General features: G+C 38.4%; 1 protein-coding gene across 10 annotated transcripts in view; it reads left to right on the top strand.

The window, feature by feature from the left end:
- Positions 1-4,058: 4,058 nt before the first annotated feature.
- Positions 4,059-21,525, top strand: part of N4BP2 (NEDD4 binding protein 2) — an 86,547-nt gene continuing 69,080 nt past the window's right edge. For 8 of the 10 annotated variants that reach the window (XR_006711687.1, XM_045474970.1, XM_045474973.1 and 5 more), the window contains exons 1-2: positions 4,059-4,392; positions 12,637-12,733. The gene's annotated coding sequence lies outside the window, so the exon portion shown is untranslated. The remainder of the gene's footprint in view (positions 4,393-12,636; positions 12,734-21,525) is intronic. The other 2 variants (XM_045474979.1, XM_045474977.1) reach the window with 1 other exon arrangement.

Genomic DNA, 21,525 nt, shown 5'->3' with positions numbered 1-21,525 from the left:
ATTTTCAAGAGCATTCCTCAGTGTTTCTAGGCTTTCAGTCTATTTGAAGTCCATTTCTGTAGGGTTAATGACAGGATTTGGAAGCGTGGGCTAAGGAGTTGGGATTTTATCTTCAAACATATAAATGTTTCTTCACAAATGTGATATAAAATCCTGGGTCCTGAGATACTCTCCGTGGATAAAGATTTTTGGTCAAGTAAGTTTGGAACTATATAATACTATTCCTCTCCTTTATAATGCATATTGTCATATTGAAAACTCATGAGAATTTATTCAAAGGAAAAGCAGAGTACAATGAGAAGCCTTCCAGTTTAAAAGAAATGTATAATTTATTTATCCTTCATTTACATATTTTCTTACAGTTTGAGAAAAGCCAATAGAAATAGTGGGGAGCTGTGAACTTTCTGAAACATAGATTTGGTTTTTCATGAAGTTTTCACTCAGCCTGGAATGCCATCCATTCTCCTTATTTTTTCTTGTTTTAGTTTGCTTGTTTTTGTTGTTTGCTTGCTTATTTTTTGTATTGTTTGGTTTTTCAGTAGGTTGACTTTTTTCTCCTCTTCGTTCTGCCCCTCCCCCCTTCCTGATGTATAATAAATACAATTATATATACTTATGTGTACAAGATAACTTAATATATATTGTGAAATGATTAACACATCTGCTACCTTACATGGTTATCTTGTGGGTGCATATGTATCTAGAAAACTTAAGATTTAGTCTCTTAGCAAAGTTCAATTCTCCAATGTTATCTCCTCTTGGTAGATGTTCTTAGTATTCTATTCATTCCTTCAGGGTATTTATTTCCTCATTAAACATTTTTTTTAAACAGCACTTTATACCTGCCTCTTACAGATAAATAACTGCAAAAAAATTATTCTTCTTCCTGATTGAGTCCACTAATATCTGTAAATAATAATAACTACCATCTATTGGGCTTTTACTTTTACATGCTTTATTAATTAATCAAAAAGTAGGTATAATGAATGCATTTGAGAAATGAGAGAACTGGGTTTTAGAGGGCTTAAAGCAATTTTCCCAAAGTCACAGGGTTTGCAGTTCTTGTTGAGTACGGTAAAGCAATCCTTTATAAAGATAAGCTCATTGATACTTATTTACTTTCGATAATAGCAATATTACCCACTATACAGTTTCTACCAGATTCAAAATTGAAAAGCACAGGAGTTCCAGCATATGTTGGTCCTACTTTCTTTCACTAAAGTTCTTGCAACAATGCTATTCTAAGTTTAATTGGGAATGAAAACAAGTATTTATTAGCTATTATGTAGAGGAAGAAAAAATCCTGAGACAGATTTTCTTTGATTTGCCATATGCTGTGTTACAGAGTAATGCTCACTCATTCTTTCACTCAGCAAATATCCATAGAGTATTTATTTTGTACAAGGCTCTGCATTTGGCAGTGAGGAATAAAAGATTGAATGGGTTATGGAACTTATCTTCAAGGAACTGATGAACTACTATGGGAAATTATAAATATGTAAGTAATTATAATTAAGTGGAATGCTCTGAGTCAAAATCAAAGTATAGGAATGTGAAGGCAGAGATTATTTTTGATTGGGAAGAAATCATACTTACGTTCTAAACATAAATATAAACAAACAAGCAGGTTTAGAATTTAGCCATTAAGCAGGCCAAACATGGCTTTAGACAAATATAAAAGACTTATTTATGATGCATTGGTCATTCTATGTATAAAAATTTAAGACATTTTCTAAAACAAACTTTATCATTTCCTTAAAGGCCAGTCTTTCATATGAAGAAACAATAGGGTTCATCTTAAAGTGTTAGGTTGTAGGCATTTTATCATTCTTCAGGTTCATCTGACATTTCAGAGAATTAAATATTTTAACATAATTAATTTTAATGTACCAATTGGAAGATTACAGAGAGCAGAATGTGATCAGGAGTAGCGCTTTGGTATTTAAGGTATATCAAGATACTTATTCAAAGATTCTTAAATTTCTTCTTTGAAATTGAAAGGTGTATGATCTTGAATGAGAATGAACATGATAAACAATCTATTTATCTAAAGTTTTATCCAATGCTGATGTCTCATCCTTTGGAAGATGTGTTGTTCTTTTCCTATTGGTTTAGAATTTAAACCAATAAGGAAGGAGAAAAATTTTATAACTATTCACAAAGGAAGGCTGGCTTTGTGAGTGTTGAGTAAAGATTGTTTTGTTCTTTGAGTCTGATTTTCAGAACTTTGTAATATCAATGCTTTCCTTTTACTGGAGTAGTAAGCATTTGTTTCTAAAAAATTCAGGCTGGCCGATGTCTTGGCTTGAAAAATATTTTCCAATGTTAAGAACACTTCCTAATTGTTCAGACAAGATGTGATGAATCTTTAACAATGTTCAAAGGAAAATCAAAAATTTAAATGTCTGCTTTTATTATCTGGTGAACATATGTCATACGAACAAAATTGATATTAATTTGCTAGATTTGTTTGAAGTTGATAATTACTAGGGTTCTTTCATTTCTAAAGTGGCATATATCACTGTTATTAGTCTTTTTTAATGGCTGTTCAGAGGCAGAGTTAATGTTAGGTTCTCAGCAACAGCTGTTTATAGCTTGAGATTCTATGTACTTGATTAAAATGTTTGCTGTTTTGAAATTTAATAAAAGCATTAATAAAGATTTTTGTTGTAATTTTCTTAACACTGGGACTCAAGGATCTCTAATACAAAAAAACATACAAAAGGAAAAATCCTTTTTTTCCTTTGTATTTTTGTGTGTAGTTGGCTTCATTAGAAAATTTACCATCCGAGGTCTCTGCTCAAATATTTGAGTCTAAAAAAAACCCACTAGAATGTTCCCATTGAGTGTGAGTATTTAGACTCAGATGAAGATAAAAATCCACTTGAACTGTTCCCAAATTTCCACTCAGCTTAAAGCAATTACTACAACATTGACAGTCTCTTCGATGCAAAGGAATACTTTGTCACGAGGCTATTTTGTTTCCCTATGAAAAATAATGAAGGTGGAATAAAAAGTAACTGCAAAGGGAGTCGAACAGAGGGAAAACACATGGATAAGCAAAACCACCACCAGAAAGCAAGGGTAAAAAAAATCGTGTACCTTAAAACATTGAACATTACACGTCAGAACACAGAAGAAACAAACCAAAGAAAGAGTTTACGGGGGAAAATGGAGCAGGCGTAGGAGACGAGCAGTGATCGAAAAAGGAAAGAAAGCCTCTTGCTTTTTCTCGGCACCTGAAAACTGAAGCTCTAACTGGAGGGCAAAGGTCAGGGCCTGCAGTCCGGCATCGCAAACAAGCCCACGTTTTGGTGCTTCCGCCAGCGCGTTCAGACAGACGTCGGGCAGAGCAGGTTGGAGGCCGGCAGTCTCCGTCCGGGCGGAGGCCGCCGTCGACCTCTTTGTCTCCCGGCTGCGAGGGGGCCGGTGGGCCCTGAAACCTTCGCGGGCAGCGCCGCGCGCGCATGGATGGCGTTCACGCGCCCGTCGCCCTACACGCCCCGAGTCAACAGCCCAGTTAGGGAACGCCGAGGCGGTCTGGCTCGCCGCGCGGTCCCTCCCAACTTGCCGCTGGGACCCGCGCCTTGACTGGCCCGCCCCGGCTCTCGTTTCCTCCCCCGCCTCGACCAGCGAGTACGACCTTGTGTTTCTGTTTTGCCTTTTAGGTTGGGAGAGTGAAGAGGGCGAGAAACAGCTGTGGTTTACCGCGCCCTTTTACTTCGGCAAAGGGGCCCCTTATTGATACGTTCACGGGCTCAAAACAGCTCCCGCCTTCCCCGAAAACCCGCCACACTGAAAAGGGCTTGCTCCTCCATGTGACCACTACGACCAGGGAAGGGGGGAAACAGGATTTCGGGCGAGCTTTTTGGTAGTGGGGATGGCGGTGGAGAGACGGGTCCGATGCGGCAGAACCGCCAGGCCGGGACTCACTCTCTAGGAGTGTGAGAGGCGGGAGCGCCCGCGGGCCGGGTCCCCGGAGCCGGCCCCGCGGGGCGGGCCGACGCGCCATGGCGGAGCTCGGGGACGAACCAGAGGTCGCGCCGGGGAGCTGGAGAGGGTGGGGGAGGCGGAGGGCGGCGAGCCACCTGAGCGACGTGGCAGCCATTCCCTACTCCCCGAGACCCCTCCTCCCCATTCGGCCGCCCACCCGCCCTCTCGCGGCTGGCTGCTGCGAGGCTGCTCTTCCCCGGCCGGACAGAGAGCGGCAGTGTCTCCCCGCCCGGCGCTCTCGGCGCGTCTCCCCCCCGCGGTCGCCGCTGCTCGCCAGCCCTGCGCCGCGCCGGAGAGCGCAGTGGCGGCGGCGGGAAAGGGCTGCGGACCCGCGGCGCCGCGTCGCGCACTCGACGACGCGGCCCCGGCCTCGACGCCCTCCACCCGCTCCCGGAGCAGGTAAAGGCGGCGGGTGGTAGGCGGGGTGGCGGGTCCGGGAGGGAAGGGACCCTGGGACCCCGAGCCGAAGCGGAGGGCCTGAGGCAGCGGCGGGCGGCGTTGCCACCGAAACCTAAATCCCCGGACGTGGTGGGCCAGCGCGGGCCACTTCCAGCCCTGCCCGCGGGCCTGGCCGCCTGGACGGAGGGGAAGTGAGGCGTCGGCGAGAGGCGGGCCCTGGCACGCCGCCCGAGGCCGGGCGAAGGCGGGGGCCGCGGCCCCTTCCTCGGCCTCTCACTCTCGGGCGGGCCTCCAGGCCCCAGACACACCCCTCTCGACCCCCCAGGCTTCGTCGGTTCCCGCCGGGACTTGACCTCTTGCCCCTTCGAACGCCTTCGGCGTTTCCCAGGCGGAGCGTTCTTGGAACTTTGGGCCACCCTCTGGAGCACGTAGTCTTAGCAAAGCCGTTTATTTACTCACTTCTTCATATCCAAAGACAGCCTCTCGCTCCACGCGTTCCGATTTTGGATACTGTGCAGACATCCCCAGTCCCTGGTGTTTGTGCCCCTTTGACCCTCGTCCGCACCCCCCTCCCCCACCGCAACTTTGATCCTCACTGGGACCCTTCTTAAACCCTGCTATCAACCGGACCCTCTCCGAGATACCCATTTGGAAATCTGTCTTTGATAAAGGGAGTCATCTGACCGGGACAGTTTATACCGTAGGCTCTTTTGGTTAAAACAGTCCTTACCCCCCCTCCCCCCGGCTCCCCCGTCCCCGAGAGCTAGAGTAATAAAGTGTAGATGCCAGATGCCAGATCACGCTTGGTGTTGGCTTTAAAGAATATTCCTTTCGGCAACAGTCTTTAGAACCAGGATCTGATATTTGTGGCAGGGACAGGTTTGTACACATTCTCGCCATGCAGTGGTTGTAATGTCTCCATAGCACAGTTCCGACTTGAAGGCAGGATTGGCTGGTTTTTCTACTCGATATCTTTAAGCCAATCAAGAAGCGCTGCTTGCCTGGAGACTGGTTAACTCAGAAAAGGTGGGGATTGGTTGAGCGCAGGGAAGAAAATCCTGGAGATCAACCTGGTCTCTCACCGAAAACAATGACTGATTTGCAGCCGCCTCTTTTTTCTCACTTAAAAAAAAAAATGTCTTTTCATTCTAATATCAGTCTTTTGTTCCGTTTTTATTATTTCTATGGTTTTTCTCTCAAACACCCAGCTGTTTTGTAACTTGTTTTAACCATCATTCAGTTTTCAATGAAAGAACCCTTGCACGCTTTAAGAAATGTAAACGTCATGCGTTTTGTGTTTTGATAATCGCGTGGTTCAGTTTGATAACATTGCTCATTTTTAAAGGTCAGAAATTAAATCAACAATTGTTTAGTTCCTAAGCTAGATAGAGCCTTTATTAATTTAAGCGACTGTGCCTGGATTGGGGGGGGGGGTGTGCTGCGGTGCTGGAAATGGTGGGAAGAATAGGAAAGAAATGGCTGCTTTTGTACAAGGAGGCTACAGTTTAGTTCATGAAAAAGACTAATGAACAATTAAAAAAAAAAAACAAAAACAAACAACAACCCAGTTCAAAATCCCAGTGCAGAAACCCAGCATACAGTACTGAGGAATGTCAGTTTGTGTACCTGTTGACTTTAATAACTTTGAAGGGAAGAGTAAAGAGGACCACGTATTGGACTGCATACAAAAAGTACGCTTAAGTTATTACAAGAGTATTTTTTCTTTATTGAAGGAGGCATAGTATCGTGTACACAGTAGAGAGTAAATAAATATCAGCGTAGGTGCATATTTTTTAACAGTATCTGAGGATTTTCCTTCTTTTAAAATCTCCTTTTCCATAAGAGACTCTTAAAAACTGAGAACAAACAGGGTTGATGGGGGGTGGGAGGGAGGGGAGGGTGGGTTAGGGGTATTGAGGAGGGCACCTTTTGGGATGAGCACTGGGTGTTGTATGGAAACCAATTTGACAATAAATTTCATATATTGAAAAAAAATACTGATAAAAAAAATCTCCTTTTCTGTCTTCATGATTATCCATGGTTTTGCATGTCTTTTAATATGCAAAGCAGTAACCATGTATTAGTCAACGTGAATTTTAGAAACCGGCTGTCATCTTTGCCTTCCTTCCCTTCAGCTTTTTATATGCAGACTCATGGTGTAAGTCTTGTGAAGAATAAGGCAGGCCAAATATTGAATCTTAACAGATCTCTATTAAATGCCTTTAGAAGCAGTTTTATTAAGAATTAAAGAAGAGATTGAACATTTTAATGTTTGTTTATTTTTGAGAGACAGAGCACGAGTGGGGAAGGGGCAGAGACAGAGAGGGAGACATAGAATCCGAAACAGGCTCCAGGCTCTGAGCTGCCAGCACAGAGACCGACTCGGGGGTCGAACTCATGAACCAAACCATGAGATCATGACCTGAGCTGCAGTCGGACGCTCAACCGACTGAGCCACCCAGGTGCCCCAAGAGAGTGAGCATTTAAAAAAATATTTACCATGCCTACCATTGAATTAGCCGAAAGTCATTATCAGCCTCATCACCTTCATCCTCATAGTGATAAAAATGGCTACCACATATCTAAGAGTGTATATGTATATGCCCGGCACTGTTTTAAGCACTTTACGTATGCTACTATGTTTAATTCTCACAGTTGTATGAGATTTGCACTGTTATTCATACTGTTTCACAAATGAGTAAACAGAAAACATGAGAAATGTGAAGAATGTTGTCCAGCATTACCCAATTGGTATTTGGTAGAGCCAGGATTCAGGCAAACCTGAATCTTTGTGACCTGAAACTTTACTCTTAACATATTCTTTTTGTGGCCCTCTTTTTGTGGCCCCTTTGATATCAAGTAAATCGTGACATTTCCAAATATCTACCATTCATCCCATCAGTTATAAGATGGGATGTTTTATGTACCTCTATGAAATTAAAACAAAAAACAGCTCCAGGTAGCAGTGATGTATCATTGATTTTAGGATGTATCCTTACTGCAGAAATGTAAAAATATGTCTTAAAATTGTTGAAATAAGATACATTGGTTTGTCACATAAACATTTTTCCCTTTACATTATAGTGAGTAGTTCACTTTGCTTTTAAAATATAGACAGATGATAACATTACTCTGAATTTTGGTTTTAACTACCCTCCTACCCACTGTACTATAGTTTTAAAATATGTCTAGATTGGGCAGGCTGTTGGAAGAATCTAAGCCTTGTCCTCCAGAAATTATTTCATTAGTACATCTGGATTCAGGTTAATGAATTTGTGCTATCCAAATTCACATAATTTCAAGAATTAAAAAAAAAAAAAAAAAACAAACACCACCAACATTTCATTAATTTCCGTGGGGGAAGAAAGTGGCTAGGCCAGCTAGGTTTTTATGACCATCAGTGGAATTACTGGCTGGAAGAACCCATATGTTGCACTTGGCTGAGCACTGGTTCTGGGTGTACCAGTTTCACTAAACCTCATTAGACTGATGGTGGACACTTTTTCTAAACATGGATTGTTCATGTCCTTTGATTACCTAATAGGTCTATTTCTCTTAAAATTTTGAGAATGGTCCAAATATATACCTTTTAGTGTTTTTTTTCTTTTTTTTAATTTACATCCAAATTAGTTAGCATATAGTGCAACAATGATTTCAGGAGTAGATTCCTTAATGCCCCTTACCCATTTAGCTCATCCCCCCTCCCACAATCCTTCCAGTAACCCTTTGTTTTCTGTCCATATTTATGAGTCTCTTCTGTTTTGTCCCCCTCCCTGTTTTTATATTATTTTTGCTTCCCTTCCCTTATGTTCATCTGTTTTGTTTCTTAAAGGTCTCATATGAGTGAAGTCATATGATATTTGTCTTTCTCCAACTGACTAATTTTGCTTAGCATAATACCCTCTAGTTCCATCCACATAGTTACAAATGGCAAGATTTCATTCTTTTTGATTGCTGAGTAATACTCCATTGTATATATATACCACGTCTTCTTTATAGTGTTTTGTCTTAAAAATCTTTTTCTTGCTGTTTTTGGTTACTTTTATTTGTCTGAGGTTTAAAATGTTCATCCATGAATCCGTTGTTCTTTTCCTTTGTCATTGCTTCATATTTCCAAATTAAGAAATTTCATTGTTCTACGGATGTGATAATCAGTTTTTTCTAATATTTTTTTAAGTTTATTTTATTAAATAATCTCTGTGCCCAATGTGGGGCTCAAAATCATGACCTCGAGATGAAGAGTGAGAGATCTGACTGAGCCAGCCAGGTGCCCATCTAATATTTCTAAAATTAACTTTGTAATCAGAATTTTAGATAAATTCTAAAAATAAATTCATAATTCTAAGGTGATACCACCTTAATTGTTTCAGGAATTACTATTAAATCTTTTTATCACTATTAAAAACTTTAATCTTGTTTTGGAAAGCCTATCTTGTCTCCCCTTCCCCCCCCCCCCCCAACCTTTTTTTTAATGGTGGTCATCCTGTCAGGTGTGAGGTGATATCTCATGGTTTTGATTAACATTTCCTTGATGATTAGTGATGTTGAACATCTTCGCATATGCTTGTAGGCCATTTGTATATCAATCATCAGTGGAGAAATATCTATTCAAGTCCTTTCCCCATTTTAAAATTTGAGATTTTTTTTGTTTGTTATTGACTTGTAGGAATTACTTGTACATTTTGGGTATTAATACCTTATCAGATACATGGTTTGCAAATACTTTCTCCTGTTTTGTAGATTTGCCTTTTCACTCTGTGGATTGTTTCCTTTGCTGTGCAGAAGTTTTTAAGTTTTATGTAGTCCCATTTGTGTATTTTTGCTTTTGTCTCCTGTGCTTTTGGTGCCATATCCAAGAAGTCATTGCCAGTCTAAGGTCATGAAGTTTTCTCCTGTGTTTTTTCCTAAGAGTTTTATGGTTTCATGTTTAGGTCTTCAACTCCTTTTGAATTAATTTTTGTATATGGTGTCACGTAAGGGTCCAAGTTCATTCTTTTGCTTGTGGATATCCAGTTTTCCAAGTACCATTTGTTGAAAAGACTATCCCCTCTCCATTGTGTAGCCTTGGCATCCTTGTCAAAGATAACTTGACCATATATGTGAGGATTTATTTCTGGGCTCTATATTCTGTTCCAACTGTTCTTAGGTTTCTCTCTCTCTCTCTCTCTCTCTTTTTTTAATATTTATGTTGAGAGAGAGAGAGAGAGTGCGAGCAGGAGAGGGACATACAGAATCTGAAACAGGCTCCAGGCTCTGAGCTGTCAGCACAGAGCCTGACACAGGGCTTGAACCCACAAGCCATGAGATCATGACTTGAGCTGAAGTCCGATGCTCAACCTACTGAGCCGCCCAGGTGCCCCTGTTCTTAGGTCTCTTTATGCTGGTACCATACTGTTTTGATTACTGTAGCTTTGTTAATGTTTTGAAATCAGGAAGTGTGAAGCCTCTAGATTTGTTTTAATTTCTCAAGGTTGTTTGGCTATTCGGAGTCCTTTTCTTCACTGAAAAAAATACATATATACAGTAAAACTTTGGTTCATGAGCATAATTCGTTCCAGAAACATGCTTGTAATCCAAAGCACTTGTATATCAAAGTGGATTTCCCCATAAGAAATAATGAGAAGTCAGATAATTCATTCCACAACCCCAAAATGTTCATATAAAAATGATTACAATACTGTAACATAGTACAAAATAATAAAGAAAATATATAAAGAAAAAGAAACAACCTAAGGTAAAAGCACTTACCTTTAAAAACCTTTGTGGCTGGTATGAGGGAGACAAGAGTGAGGAAGGTTATTGTGTAGGACGACTTTCACTATCACTAATGGAATCACTGCAATCTATTAGCCCAGTGGAATCTTTCTCTTTTTGTGCAACTTTAACAAGGAACCTATCCAGTGACACTTGGTTTTTGTCTCCTTTGAGGATTTTGTGGAAATGTGACATTGCATTGTCATTAAACACACTCGTTGCTTGCACTTCTACATCCTTTTCTGATGGTGCTTTCCTACAAAATTTTGTACCATTTCTCACATTTACTCATCTCCCTAATCTCATTTGAAGTGAGATTTCATCTTTTTCTCTTCTATAGATGGGATGCTGATGCAGACTTCTTACAAATCTTGCCGTTTTGGCTGCTTGGACACCTTGTTCGTTCTTCTTGATGATTTCCTTCTTAGCTTCCACCATAATCATCTCTTTCTTACTGCCTTTCTTTTCAACCTTTTTCTGCATGGGGGCCATTGTATATGCTCACACAATTGTTGACTACAGTATTAATAAAGTGTCATATATTGTATTTAATGTAACTGGCAATAAGGCAGCAGAGAAAAGGGTCTGTATCTGCAGGTACCCTGACCTAGAATGAAGCAAAGCATTTCTAAGCTTACTCTCAGCATGGAAAAGCAAAGGACTGTCCATAGGTGCTTTGAAGTGACAAAAGATACACTAGTGCCTATTGTGGGCACCTTGCAATGTTCTGAAAAATCATTGATTTCTGCCAAACACCATGGCCTGAGACTGAGCATCTGAGCTCGGGATCGCCCACAATCCCGCAGAGAGAGAGAGAGAGAGAGAGAGAAAGAGAGAAAGAGAGAGAAGAAGAGAGAGAAGAGTAACCATCAGCATCATGTGTTACTTGCACTGCAAGACATCGTATTGCAAGACATCACTCGTTTATCAAGTTAAAATTTATTAGAAGTGTTTGCTCATCTTGCAGAACACTTGCAGAGCAAGTTACTTGCAATCCAAGGTTTTACTGTATATGTATATATGTGTGTATATATATACATGTGTGTGTGTGTATACATATACATACATTTATATATATGATGATGATGATTAGTTTTTGTTAGAGTAGGCTCCACTCTCAATACGGGGCTTGAATTGATGACCCTGAGATCAAGAGTCATCATCCACTGACTGAGCCAGCCAGGAGCCCCTCCTTTTCTTAAGTTTTATCCATTAGAATTTCTTCTTTCATTTTCTTCCTTTCCTTATAGCATGATTGGATTTTTCTTCTCAGAGTACATATGGATAGATAAACAGATATAATAATATTTTTTGAGTATTATACATTTATGTTATATATGTGTATATTTTGGACTTTCCTAAATTTCATTTAAGGATTTAGCTTGAAATTTGCCCTTTTAAATTATGAGAAGACATTATCTTTAGCATATATCTTCCAGAAAAAGGATATTCTCCACTATAACTATAAAACCATTATTTCTAGCAAGATAACAATAATTCCCTAACATACTCATACCATATATTTCTTTAGTTCCCCAAACATTTTTTGTTTTTTTCTTAATACCAAATTCACATTAAGAGCTACCCACTGCATTTAGTTTTCTCTTTGAGTCTTTTTTATTGTAGCACTGCCTTTCTTACCTGTCTACACCGCCCTCCCTCTCTTACCCCGTGATACAGACTTGGTAGGTCTGTTGAGAATGTCTATGTTTTTTGTATTGCTGATCATTTATTTACTCATGGTGTAGTATAACCTCTTTATACCCTGTATTTTGTATAAACTGGGTGTTAAATCTAAACGTGTTTCAGATTCAGGTTAAAGATTTTTGGAAGAATATTTAGTAATGCTTTGTACTCGTATTGTTTCATATTAAGAGGCACATAACATTTAGTTGTCCCATCATTTTGATTCTGTGTTTGATCACCAGGCTAAGGTGGTGACAAGCAGATCATTTTATTGTAAAGTTATCTTTTCTTTTTTGCATCTAGTAAATCATCTGTACCTGCTACTTTGACGCCAGGTAAATCACTATCAACCTTTCACCTAATGATTTTAGCCTTCATTGATGATTATTGATTCCTGTTCAGTTATTCATTATAAATATTAAAATTATATTGTTCCTTGTACATTGCTGTTGCATTGTCCTCTTCTATGAAGACTTTTCCCTTATCAGTTAGGGCTATTTGTTACCTTGATAAAAATGTTCTTTTTGAAAAATAAATGCTTAGTTTGTTCCTTTAATATAACCATTTCCAAGTGTAGTAGTTACCTCCAGTGGTGGCAAATGAGTTTGGTCTTTTTTCTTTTTCTTCCTTTTTTTTTTTTTTTTTTTTTTTTACTTTTATGGCTTTCTGTGTGGAATCTCATATATTTGTATTATAAATATTATATATGTTTTGAACTTTGATATCATTTAGGATTGTAGTTTGATATAAATTTGTCTTTATTATATATGTAAAATATGTAACTTACTATTTTTTTATTTATAGTAAGAAGACATGTTAGGTAACAGGAAGAGCTGTAGAGTTTGCAGATATCAACTGTGGCCTTAAAAAGCATGTTGGTAGCATCAATGCCAGGCAGATGGTAAGTATAACCAAAGTCATAGAGTATGAATATTTTACACATAGGTTCTCAAGCCTTTTTATTTGAGTGATTAAAAAAAAAATCTCTCAGAAGGAAAATGTAGTTACAAATTTTGTTACTAGAATTTCTCGAAGAGTTTGTGGTTGCATAAAACAACTGTATTGTAGTCCTGGTTTTCCCCTTTAATGTGTGTTTTCATTTCTCTGCTTCTAAACTGCTTCTTCATATTTCATGTATTGTTAGCCATCTGCATATATTATCTGTGCACCCATTTTCTATATGGGACTATGGCTAACTGCCAGATTGAAGTATATATCATAATCTGTATAATCAAGGAACATGGCTAATGGGAAAATAAACACATACAGATGAAAATATGTTGGTAAAACCAACCAATGTGAGACTCTAACCAAGCAAGACTAGGACTGGCAGTATGTAATGAAGGATTATAGAAAGTATTGAAGAAGTCTATAGAAACACACCTTCCTGGATTCTTTAGCTAAAAGTGTATATTGTTCAGCAACTGGCTTTTTTCTTTAAGAATATGTCTAAGAGATCTTTCTGGTTTCTGCACACATATGGTTTCTTCATTCTACCTTAAATTTTATAACAATTGCCTAGTATTCTAAAAGGTGATTTTTATCATAATTTATTTAGCCATACTCTTATCCATTGATATTTAGAATGTCTTCAGTGATCAAGTATAATAGTTCTTAGGGCATAGATAGATACATTTTAAGATTATTAGTTACGTTTTCTGTAAATGCTGTCTTTTTCAGTGCACACTCTTTGGTACTTTGATGAGATTTAGTACTTATCTTACCCTTATTACAGTAGCACACTTAAAATCATTTTGTAGGAAACTTAATCTCCAGTTAAGATGGATTGATTGGTTTTGGTAGCATTTGTTTATGAGAGAGATGTTTCTTTATTTTCTCATTTTAGAGAAAGCAAGAGCATGAGTGAGGGGGGTGGGTGGGGAGAAGGGGCAGAGGGAGAGAGAGAATCTTAAGCAGATCCCACTCCTAGTGCAAGCCCGATTGATACAGGACTGGATGCCACAAGCCTGGGATCATGGCCTGGGCCAAAATCAAGAGTTGAGTTGGATGCTGAACCCACTGAGCCACCCAGGCACCCTGAGAGAGATGTTTCTTGATCTTTGATTATGCTATGCTGCCATATATATGCCTTATAGAGAGATGCTTTGAGTCCTATGACTGCCATATATATTCCTTATAGAGAGATGCTTTTTTTTTTAAACATTACCATTTTTTAAAAATTTTATTTATTTATTTTGAAATATACAGAGAGAGGTGCGCGTTTGAGTGCACGCAAGCAGGGGAGGGACAGAGAGAGAGGGAGAGAAAGAATCCCAAGCAGGCTCTGCTCTGATAGTGCAGAGTTCAACATGGGGCTCCAACTCACAAACTGAACTCATGAACCCTGAGATCATGACCTGAGCCCGAACCAAGGACGCTTAACCTACTGAGCCACCCAGGCACCCCTAGAGAGATGCTTTTGTTTTTTCTTCCTTTTTTGATGGTTTTAAGGAGCTAAGGTGTTATTAATACATTTGATTCTTAGTATCAGTTTTCTTAGGCCTGTTCTTTGTAGATGATATTGCATATTAAATAGAATATATTTCTTGATTGTCATAGAAACTTACTATTTTCTGTTTATTTTTCTGTAAAGGTAAATTGTCTAAAATTAGTTGTCCTTATATAAATTTATTATTTATTTATAAAATGACATGGGAGTTTTTTTAGTGTCAATATTGTGTTGATGATGTAGTTTTCAATAGGAAGGGGTTTTTTTTTGAAGTGGTATTTACTGGTATATTCACTTTAATGACAGTACTGACCGTTGCCATACCATTGTTAAAGTTCATGTTCACTCTAAATGTTAACCTAGAATTTTTTTTTTTTTTAATGTTTAAAAGAACATATACATCCTTATCTGTTAAAAAAACAAACAAACAACAAACTCGAGTTGATAAGACTTCTGCTTACCATGCTGGAATATTTTTGATGATAATCAGTGAGCAAGTATGTATTGGTTGGTTAGATTCTCTATCAGGTTAAAATTAAATAATAGAGGGAGAAGAGCTTGGAAAATGTGTATATGAAATTTATATATTCATGGTCTCATTGTTAACAAAAATTTATATTATTTGTTTTTATGTTCTTCATTTGAGCCACTTCTTTCACATTTCTCCATTATATATCAAATCTTACCCATTCTTATATAGCATATCCTTTTAGAATACACTCTCTATTTAGGTCAGGTATGTATGTGAAGAAGCTACATAACCTTGTTTAAACTAGTTTATTAATAAGTCTCTCTTTATGGAAAAAGGAAGATGCATAAGATCAGTTGATAAAAATGTTGAACATTACTCAAGTGAATAAATGGGATTGAAATAATATGGATATATAAAGTAAAACTAGTATTTGGGTGGTAGTGTATGTTTTTATGTATACGATGTTCTTCACTGTATTAAATATTAGACACTTCAACTGCCTACATGTTTAGATCTTTTTCCATATAAGTAGACACAATGAAAAAAGAGGTGGAAGGGATACATGGTTTAATAGGTAGAGGAACAAGTATAGAGGGAAGTCTAAGATTTAGCTTTGCTAATAGTAATTGTTGTTTTTTCCCTGATTGTTAAAATACGTATATATTACAGATCATTTGGAAAATGCAAATGTAGTATGTAAAAAGAGTAACATGTTAAAAATAAAATTATTTGTAATCTCAAATTATCCAGAGATTTCTAGTCTAATATTACAGTCTGATCTAGTCCCATTAAATTATATTAAGTTTTGTGTCTTGCCTTCTTTTCTAACATTGTCTTACAAAAAACCCTCGGGTGCCTGAGTGGCTCGGTGGGTTAAGCGTCGGACTTTGGCTCAGGTCATGATCTCATGGTTCCTGGGTTCCAGCCCTATGTCAGGCTCTGTGCTGACAGCTCAGAGCCTGGAACCTGCTTCGGATTCTGTGTCTCCCTCTCTCTCTGACCCACCCCTGCTTGCGCTCTGTCTCTCTCAGAAATGAATAAAAGTTTAAAAAAAAAAAACAACTCTCAATGAAATATTATCCAAAATATAGTCTTTAATGACTGTATAGATTCCATTTTAGGAATCTAAAGGGATATTGTGCTTGATACTTTTCTAGTCCTTAGTTTTCTTATTTGCAAAATAGGCATAATAATACTTACTAGTTTAAGAGTTAAGTAAATTCATGATTTAACATTCTAGCTGGCATGTGTTAAATATTTAATAAATTATACTTACTATTACCAGAAATTATTTTATCTTTCTTTTCTCATTATTTAGTTGTTTTTTAGTTTTTCTTTGTAAAAAATTACTGTATTTTGAACATTTCTATATAAATATCTCTGTAAATCTGATTTTTTTAATGATGAATTCCTAAAAGTGGAATTACTATATCAAAGAATATAAATACAGTTGACCCTTGAACATCACAGGTTTAAACTGCCTGGATCCATTCATGTGCAGATTTTTTACTGTTCTGTAAATGTATTTTCTCCTCTTTATATTTTTCTTAATAACATTTTCTTTTCTATAGCTTACTTTATTGTAACAAAACAGTATATAATACAAAATTTGTGTTAATTGACTATATGTTCTCAGTAAGGCTTCCAGTCAACAGTAGGCTATTAGTAGTTAAGTCAAAAGCTATATGGGGATTTTTGACTGTGTGGGTGGTCGGCACTCCTAACCACTCCCAATGTTGTTGGGATCAGCTGTAATTTAAGATTTCTTGATACATAGTGCCAGTTTGCTTTCTAGAAAGGTTATACTAGTTTATTCTTATTACAATATATGAAAATTACTATTTCACTATAACTTTGCCAACAATGGCTATTATTATTTAAAAAATATTTTTTATCTATTAGGCAACATAATAATGCTCTCTTTTTTTTAACATTAATTTATTTTTGAGAGAGAGAGAATGAGTGTGAGTGGGGGAGGGGCAGAGAGAGAGAGGGAGGCATAGAATCTGAAGCAGGCTCCAGGCTCTGAACTGTCTGCTCAGAACCTGATGTGGGACTCGAACCCGCAAACCATGAGATCATGACCTAAGCTGAAGTTGGACGCTTAACCGACTGAACTACCAGGCGCCCCAATAATATTCTCTTTTAATTCCATTTTATTAATAGGGTTAAACTTTTTTTTGTTGTTGTTTAAGTAGGCTTCACGCTCAGCCCAATGTAGGGCTTGAACTCATGACCCTCAGATCAAAACCTGAGCTGAGATCAAGAGTCGGACGCTTAACTGACTGAACCACCCAGGTGCCTCAGTGCAGTTAAACTTATAAATTTTATTGAGTATTGTATTACTATTTCTTTTCAGAATCTTGTACTTATTGCTTTCCTGTTCTTCTTGTTTCTTTTTCCTTACCTTAATCCTTCACTTATCTAGCAGAAGTTTATTGAGTGCTTACTATGTGCTAGACATTGTTTTGGTATTGATATGTAGTTTGGGTACTTATTTAGTTTAGTGATAGCAATGCAAAAGTAAACAGAATTGGCAAAAACATTTGCCTTCAAAGAGTTCACTTTGTAGCGTTAGGGTATACAGACGTTAAACAAAATGAACATCTAAATTATAGAGTGATAATGAAAGGGAGATGGAGAGAACGTGTGTGTGCACAGTTTTATGTAGGGTGATTAGGTCACTGCAAAAGTGCTTTAAGTAAAGTCTTGTAAGAAATGAATCAGGAGGGACGCCTGGGTGGCTCAGTCAGTTGAGCTGCCGACTTCGGCTCCGGTCATGATCTTTCTGTACGTGGGTTCTAGCCCTGCGTCGGGCTTTGTGCTGACAGCTCAGGGCCTGGACCTACTTTGGATTCTGTGTTTTCATCTCTCTCTCTCTGCCCCTTCCCTGCTCAAACTCTGTTTCTCTCTGTCTCAAAAATAAATAAACGTTAACAAAAAAAAATTTTTGAAGAAATGAGTCAGATATCTAGGGAAAGTGCATTTCAGGCTACAAATTAAGTATAAGGGCAGTGAAGCAGGAGAATACTGGGTGAATTTAAGAAAGAGCAAGAGGGAGATGGGGCGCCTGGGTGGCGCAGTCGGTTAAGCGTCCGACTTGAGCCAGGTCACGATCTCGTGGTCCGTGAGTTCGAGCCCCACGTCGGGCTCTGGACTGATGGCTCAGAGCCTGGAGCCTGTTTCCGATTCTGTGTCTCCCTCTCTCTCTGCCCCTCCCCCGTTCATGCTCTGTCTCTCTCTGTCCCAAAAATAAATAAACGTTGAAAAAAAAAAAAAAAAAAAAAAAAGAAAGAGCAAGAGGGAGAGTAGCAAGAAATGATTGGAAAGAGTTATTAGGGAACCAGACTGTTTAGTATCTTAAATAAGCTATTTTAAGAACTTGAGCTTTTACTCCATATGAAATGCAGAGATTTTGGAGGTTTTATTTTTTTTTTATTTATTTAAAAAAAAAAATTTTTTTTTTTCCAACGTTTATTTATTTTTGGGACAGAGAGAGACAGAGCATGAACAGGGGAGGGGCAGAGAGAGAGGGAGACACAGAATCGGAAACAGGCTCCAGGCTCTGAGCCATCAGCCCAGAGACCGACGCGGGGCTCGTACTCACAGACTGCGAGATGGTGACCTGGCTGAAGTCGGACGCTTAACCGACTGCGCCACCCAGGCGCCCCTGGAGGTTTTAAAGTAAACCTTTGACTTAGGATCTACTGATTCAACATAGTCCCTGTCAATATACCATCTGGTTTCTTTGCAGAAATCGATAAACTAATTCTGAATTTCACATGGAAAGGCAAGGGGCCCAGAATAGTCAAAAGTCTTGGAAAAGAAGAGCAAAATTTGGAGACTTACTTTTCCTGATATTAAAACTTACTACAAATCAACATGATATGATACTGGCATAAGAGTAGACATAAAGATCAGTGAAATAGAATTGAGAGTCCAGCAATAAACCCTTACACTTATAGCCAATTGATTTTTGACAAGGGTGCCAAGACCATTCAGTGGAGAAAGAATAGTCTTTTTTTTTTAATTACAAAAATTTTTCTTTAATGTTTATTTATTTTTGAGAGAGAGAGAGAGATAGAGGATAAACAGGGGAGGGGCAGAGGGAGAGAGGAAGACACAGAATCTGAAGTAGGCTCCAGGCTCTGAGCTGGCAGCTCAGAGCCTGATGCGGGGCTTGGACTCACAAACCTGAACTGAAGTCGGATACTTAACCGACTGAGCCACCCAGGCACCCTAGGAAGAACAGTCTTTTTCAACAAATGGTACTGGGACAATTGGATATCTACATGGAAAAGAATTAAGTTGGACCCGTCTCACACCATATACAACGATCAAATCAAAATGGATTAAAGACCTAAATGTAAAAGCTAAAACTGTAAATCTTTTTGAAGAAAACATTGGCATAAATCTTTGTGACCTTGGCTTTAGCAGTGGTTTCTTAGGACACCAAAAGTTTAAGTGACAAAAAACCACACCAAATGATGGTCAACAACATTAGTCATTAGGGAAGTGCAGTCAAAACTATAATGAGATACTGTTAGGATGGCCATAATAAAAAAGATGGAGAATAATAGGTATTGATGAAGATACAGAGAAATGGGGACCTTATACATTGCTGGTGGAAATTGAAAATGGTGCAGTCACTTTGGATAATAGTCTTACAGTTACTCAAATGTTAAAGAGTTGTCATATGACGTGAATATATTTTGAATTTAGAACTGGCAAGATTTGCTGAGTGATCACATGAAGTATGAAGGAAAGAGGAGGCAAAAATGAGTTTTTTGGCCTTAGCAACTGGAAATTGCCATTGGCTGAGATTGAGAAGATTGTAGTTAGGACAGGTCTGCAGTGGAAGATCCAAGCCATGAGACTAGGTGAGGTCACCAAAGAAGTAGGTAATTCAGGGAAAAGAAGAGAAAAGAAGAGAACCTAGGGGTAAGTCCTGGAACACTTCATTTTTTCCAAGTTGAGTGGTGGGAAAATTCTAATAGTGGCCCTGTTCTTAAAAGAAGATAATGTCCTTAGCGTGTTCTGTGGAGGAGGGATATATCAGCTCTGTAAATGCTGCTGATAGGTCTAGACCATTAGCTTTAATTTTTATTTTCTTTTTTTAATTTTAATTTTTTTTTAATTTTTTTTTTTTAACGTTTATTTATTTTTGAGACAAAGAGGGACAGAGCATGAACGGGGGAGGGTCAGAGAGAGGGAGACACAGAATCCGAAACAGGCTCCAGGCTCTGAGCTGTCAGCACAGAGCCGGACGCGGGGCTCAAACTCATGGACTGCGAGATCATGACCTCAGCCGAAGCCGGCCCCCCAACCGACTGAGCCACCCAGGCGCCCCTTAATTTTTTTTTAAAGTTTATTTATTTACTTGAGAAAGAGACAGCACGAGTAGGGGAGGGGCAGAGACAGAGAGAGAGAATCCTGAGCAGGCTCCATGCTGCCAGTGCAGAGCCCAGCATGGGGCTCCAACTGGAGAAACTGTTGAGATAATGACCTGAGCTGTAACCAAGAATCAGAGGCTTAACCATCTGAGCCACCCAGCCACCCCAGATTTAATTTTTATTTTCTAATTGCTTGTGTATATAAATACAGTCCAGCAATCTTGTTAAATTATCTGGGTATCCCAAAAGATAATTTGTACACTCAGTTGTATTGTTTGTGAATAATGATAGTTCTATTTCTTTTTTTCTAATCCTTACAACTTTTATTTCCTTTTTAAGTCTTAATGCACTGGCTATGACCTCTGGCACAGTGTGGCACTATAGAATAAAAATGATGATAGCAATCATCTTGTCTTATTTTTGATTGCAGAAAGTAAGCTTTCAGCATTTCATAATTATGAGTTGTGGGTTTTTTTTTTTGTAAATGCGTGCAATTTCTAATTTGTGTAGAGTTTTTATCATGAGTGGATGTTGACTTTTTTCAAATATTTTTTCCGTATACGTTGAGTTGATTAGATGACTTTATTTTGGTAATGTCAGGAATTGCATTGATTAATTTTAAAGTATTAAAACAAGTTTTGTAATCTAAAAATAAATTCAGGTTAGTTGTGATACATTACCTCTATAATATAATTTTTATATTTTGTATGATATCACTCATAATTTATGTATTACTTAAATACTTTGCTTAGGAATTTTGCATGTAATTTCTTTTTCTTTATTAAAAACTTTTTTTTTTAATGTTTGTTTTATTTTTTGAGAGAGGGAGAGAGCACAAAGAGAGGAGGGGCAGAGAGAGAGGGAGACTGAAGCAGGCTCCAGGCTCTCTGAGCTGTCATAGGGCTGACATAGGGCTCGAACATAGAGACTGACATAGGGCTCAAACCCATGAACCGCGAGATCATGACCTGAGCTGAAATCAGACGCTTAACTGACTGAGCCACCCAGGTGCCCCTGCATCTATTTGCATGAGTGAAATAGGCCTGTAATTTTTTTCATGTAATATTCTTTTAAGGTTTTGGTATCTGGATTATGTTGACCTCATAAAATGCGTTGGGAAGTTTTTTTCCTAGTCTCTAGAAGAGTTTAAGATTGGTATTAGAGATGATTTAGTGGAATTTACTTATGAAGCCACCTAGACCTAGGGTTTTCTTTGTGGGAAGGTTTTAAGTCATTTGATTTCTTTAATAGATACAGGACTGTCAGATCTTGTTATATCAGATATAGTATGATGTGTATTTAAAAAAATATGTGCATTTCACTTGAAGTTTAAAATGTATTGACATAAAATTATTTATGGTATCTTATCTCTCTTTTTA

This window comes from Leopardus geoffroyi, chromosome B1 (assembly GCF_018350155.1).
Source record: "Leopardus geoffroyi isolate Oge1 chromosome B1, O.geoffroyi_Oge1_pat1.0, whole genome shotgun sequence".
NCBI lineage: Eukaryota > Metazoa > Chordata > Mammalia > Carnivora > Felidae > Leopardus > Leopardus geoffroyi.
Note: the sequence above shows the minus strand (reverse complement) of the source record. Positions and strands in the feature narration are given on the sequence as shown.